This window comes from Gouania willdenowi, chromosome 3 (assembly GCF_900634775.1).
Source record: "Gouania willdenowi chromosome 3, fGouWil2.1, whole genome shotgun sequence".
Classification (NCBI taxonomy): domain Eukaryota; kingdom Metazoa; phylum Chordata; class Actinopteri; order Blenniiformes; family Gobiesocidae; genus Gouania; species Gouania willdenowi.
This window is the reverse complement of record NC_041046.1, coordinates 37,008,056-37,013,381: the sequence shown is the minus strand read 5'-3', so window position 1 is coordinate 37,013,381 and position 5,326 is coordinate 37,008,056. Positions and strand designations below refer to the sequence as shown.

The 5,326-nt window shown below is 37.3% G+C and overlaps 1 pseudogene; it reads left to right on the top strand.

The window, feature by feature from the left end:
- The first annotated feature begins 2,381 nt into the window (after positions 1–2,381).
- LOC114480227 (interferon-induced protein 44-like) lies at positions 2,382–5,206 on the top strand (annotated as a pseudogene).
- Positions 5,207–5,326: the final 120 nt, after the last annotated feature.

The following is a 5,326-nucleotide window of genomic DNA, read 5'->3' as shown; positions in this document are numbered from 1 at the left end:
TTCGTGTTTTAGCGGTGGATGAACGACAGGGGGCGACAAAAACCCCTAACTCATCCCTGTCATTATGGTTCCAACAGGGGTTCTCAACCTTGGGGTCGTGAGACACTGGGACGCGGTCACCAGATGCCTTCAAGAAACTAAAAATTATCTTCTGAACAATTTGAGCCAATTTTTGCTTATTTTCACCCCTTTTTGCTCATTTTGATGCATTGTTGCGACATTACTCCCGTTTCTGCCACTTCTCCATCAAATTTCAATGATTTTTCTGCATTTTTTTCCCACTTTCAAGACATTTCCGGCACTTATAAACCCTTTCCACCACTTTCCCCACCTAAAGTCGCATATGTTGATCCATTATTGTCACTTTTAACCTCTCTTCACAATATATCATGATTATATATCATTATACACTTATTTAACATTTATTCTTTCTTTCGTCTTTGTTACACGTTTTATTCTTTTATTTGTGATTTTAGTTTTCATAAAGTGGCTGTAACAAAAGCAATTTCCCCCTGGGATTGATGAAGGAATTCTGTTTCTGATTCTGATCTTTTGCCAATTTAACCACATTCACTATTTTTATGTCCATTATTTGCCACTTAACAACTAATTGATCCTACTTTTTTCTGTCACTTTCAAGCCAATATTGACACTTTGAACCCATTTTACCACTTTTCATGTTCTTTTTTTGGCCACTCTAATTTGCAACTTTTAACCAATTGCAGTGGTGTTTAAAAATCCCATTTCACCACCTTTTCCACCATTTGTGGTCACTTACAATTGCCATTTTATTTATGATTAAAACAAGGATTCACATCTTTAAGATGTATGGAAGCCCGTTTCCGCCACAAATTTTTTTTTTTTAAATCACCAAGGAAAGTCATAATTATGAGAAAGAAAGTCATAATTATGAGAGTAAAGTCATAATTATGAGAAAGAACGTCATAATTATGAGATAGAAACATTTTTGGTACATCCATAGGTCAACACTGATATACCTTCATTTTCTTTATCCTGTGCTGTGTGTGTTTGTTCTCTTGTCTAATAACTCATTTATAACTCTTTGCAATTGTTAAATGAGAATTGATTTTTAAAGTATGGAGAGAAATGTCTTTGATGCATATTTAAGGAAGTAGTGCAGCAGATTAGTAAAAAAAAAAAAAAATTCCTTCACTTTTGTATAAAAGCATGAAATTTACACACAATGACCCCAAAAACATAACTTATGAACAAAAAAATACACAAAATGACTTCAAAAAGCACAAGACTACAAAATGAGCAACAATTACTCCAAAGATGCAAAATGACAACAAGAATACACACAATTACAGAAAATGTTGAAAAACAAGTATAAAAATACACAAAATGACAGAAAATATAACTAATACACAAAATTACTTCTGACCAGGCACGTGCAGGCAAGGTAGGCAGTGCCTACCCAGAGTGAATTTAAATGAATGACATATTCATTTAAAAAAAAAAATGTAATTTTTTTTTTTTTTTTTTTATCATAATTTTTTTTTTTTTTTTAATTTCCGATAGCCTACAGTACCGATAAGTTTGAGAGTGTCAGCATTTTTGTGCTTTTCATAGCCCAAATGAGTGACTAAACATCGCTATTCGCCTATTTCCTGAAATGGCAGAGATGCTGCACACTCCTGTATTACGAGGAGGACACACCTCTCCCGAAGGCACACTGCTGCTCTGCCTTTAGCGGCTAAAGTTTAGCCCCATATCACGTGAACGGATATTTGCGCATGCGCAGTCAGTTCCCCACGGACCCACTATTAAAACCCATTTACGCAAAAAGGCAAATCGCTACCTTGCCTTTGGACGTAACAGTGCTATGTTAATCCAATACGTACGCACAGTGCATAGTGAATACAAAACAGATATCACGTGGCCGCATCTAGTGGGCGGGATTACACTACAGGTTGGATGACAGCGATGGAGAGGATAAATACATTTTTCACAACTTTCTTTTGAAGAAAAGCGACAGCTTTTAAAAGATGAGAGACCAACACCTGAGCAACCAGACCTTCAGCAAAAGAAAGGTCAGAAAAGTGTGCGGACTTTCCAAAGTGAATGGTACAGACGGAAGGAATGGCTTTGTGAATGCGCCTCACGGAACCGGCGGTTCTGCTTCCCGTGTTTGCTGTTTGGCGGCCGTGGCATCACCGACAAGTTCTAGTCTGCTGAAGTTGGTGTTGACCATTCCAGCCATGGAGAGGTCATTTTCTGCTTTAAAACCCATCAAAACGTGGTGTTGCGGTGTTGCCGTGATGCGGTGTTGCGGTGTTGCCGTGATGCGGTGATGCGGTGTCGCGGTGTTGCGGTGATGCGGTGTCCTGGAAGTGGCTCACATTTATAAAGTGTGTGACATGATAAATTCAGAGCCCACAGAACTGGTGCTGTGTGATCTGATGGGTCTGAGGGATGGACAGATGACCGGACTGAGCCTTCATGACATTCTGTCTGTGATTTAAGGACACGTACCTGACGGACACAAGGTGATTAGAACCAAAGGGTTGTTGATATTTTCCTTTTTAAGATTATTAAAAAAAAAAAAAAAAAAAAAAAAAAAAAACAAAATACAGTTTAGTTTAAAGCCACTTTCAACTGCCTTTTGAGAACAATTCTCCCCTTCTCGGACTTGTTGTGCCCCTACACTTCAGGGCGCAGTCTTCGGTCTTCAGACCAGGGTCTCCAAAAGATCCCAAAAACTACATTTAAAACCCAAGGAGACCTGGGGGTCCAGGCTGTTCCCCCCAGACTCTGGAACCTGTACCAGTCTCTCAGGGAGCTCAACAGAAACTGACTTCGCTTTTTAGAAAAAGCTTTTAGTTTAAACTGGATTTAAATTTGAATTATCTTTTTATGATGTTGCTCCTATGATGTAAGTGCAGCACCCATGTTTTATTATTCATTCATTATGTTGCGCCTGTTGTATTCATTTCTCCTTTGCTCTGTAAAGCACTTTGTGATTTTATCTGCAAAATAAATAAATCTTAATAAATAAATAACTTCTAGAAAGGAAAAGCACGTGATTAGCAATCGGTCATGATTTGCTGGATTGAGATTTGTCCTTTTCGACTGCAAGCTTGGATTACTAAAGAAGTTCTGGTTCTTGTGTTAGAGTTAGATGGAGCATTGCAGTGTTTTATAGGAAATTGGTGCCTGTAGGTGCTCACTGTTAGTTTTACAGACGTTTTAATTTGATAAGATAATAATTTTGCTAAATAATAACAATAATAATGTATAACTTTATCTGCTGACTAAATGAGATGGATAAGTCATTTTGATTTTAACCAATATTTTATACAGTGCTATATGTAACTCCTCTGAACTGATATAGGGGACTTTCTTTGTGATGTACTCCTTTAATGTGTTGTTTTTTTTCTTTCCCTGTGGTTTGTATATATTGTCTGTTTATAATATGGACTAGGAGTCTGAAATAAAGCCTATCTATCTGTCTATCTGTCTATCTGTCTGTCTGTCTGTCTGTCTGTCTGTCTGTCTGTCTGTCTGTCTGTCTGTCTGTCTGTCTGTCTGTCTGTCTATCATTTATTTATCGGTATATCAAGGTTTTATTGCAATAGCTTTTTATCGTTTTATTTTTTTATTTATCACATGCAATACCTTCTGCTTACATTTAAATAATAATTAAAAAAAAAATCTCCTGGTAATTCATTACAAACCATAGTTTAATACTCTATTTTGTTGTTTATTTGTTTTTGAAACTAAAAATGAAGTGGACTATCCGAGACATTCAGCGTTTCTTTGAGTGATCGTCTCTATGATGGTGTGATATTTTTGTAATTCACACTGACGGAGAGCAAAACCTGTTCAGGGGTGAACTTTCCTCCTAATTCTGTGTATTTCATCTTAGTCAAACATTCTTGGGATGTGCTGGACACATAAATCTATAGCTTACTATACAGTACTGTACTTCAATGAGATGATGCTCCGTTCTCTTTCTTTTCCTCAGTTCCGCCCAGATCAACCATTCGACACACAGACTGTGGGCTATGTGAAGAGACCGAGCCTTAAAGACAGAATACACTGCGTGGCCTTTGTGGTGGACGTCACCAAAATCCTCTCTTATCCCCAAGGCCTCAGACAAACCTTCCATCAGCTCTGCAAGTACATCAGTGACTGAGGTGAGAACATTTCTGCTTCTCCTGTCCTGCCTGGAGCCATTTCTACTCCATAAATCCTCACCTTTGGAACTAAATGTTTATTCTATAGAAGCCAAAGACAAATGATCAAATAATCCACTGTTTTTTATCATTGTTTCTTTAATTTTTTGCAAAAAAACTGCCTAATAATAAGCTTCACATAGGCGTTTTACTGGCAAATGTTGTTTTTTTTTGTTTTTTTTTTTAACGGTACAGCCTCAGGGCAGCACTTTATATTAAAACTACCAAAACTAAACATTTGCTCTGTTCTGCTGTGACTTTGTCTCTGTGACACTGTGTATCAGGTGTTCACCAGGTGGCTTTGCTGACCCACGTTGACCGGATTTGTCAAGAAACGAATGAAGATGTCAGCCATGTTTACAAAAGCAAAATTGTTGGGTCTATGGTACCCATGGCACTGACCAGAAATCTCCATTTGTTGTTCAATAAACCGTGCTACTTCAGCCACATCAGTTTTATGCTTTTGACGCCAGAGCCTCTTTTTGCTTAGTATCTTTTCAAGGGTGCGTTTACTCAGCATATTTCTATGTGAATATGCAAGCAAACAAAGTATTTCATCATTTGTAAAGCCCTGTCTAAAGTAGTCTTTGATAGTCTTATCAGCATCTCTCAGTGTCAGCTCACCACACGAACAAGCTGCTGTAAATGTGTTTAAGTATCTCATAATTATGACTTTTTTTTCTCATAATTATGACTTTCTATCTCATAATTATGACTTTCCTTGGTGATTTTTTTTTTTTTTTTTTTTTTTTTAGTGGCGGAAATGGGCTTATTAACAGTGCATAGTTAATAAATTAAATTAAAATAAATTATTTTTTATAAAAAAAATAAAATAAATAAATGTGGTTTTCACAGATTCATAGAACAATGGACCATCATTTTGCTGACTTTATGGATGGGCTCCAAAATCTCTCCCCTTTATTCCCCCTTATAGATGACCCTGTCTGTATCCACATGACTGTTCTTCAATGTTCATGTCTGTGTTCAACCACCTTCAGGTACAGTGAGGGTTCCCAGTCTCTGGAGCCTTTATTTTGGGGGGCCGGTGGCTGAAAAGACTTACTGGGTTACACTGTAAGTGCGTTAACACCAATATTATGATGCAGATATGGGCAACGTTTGTCATC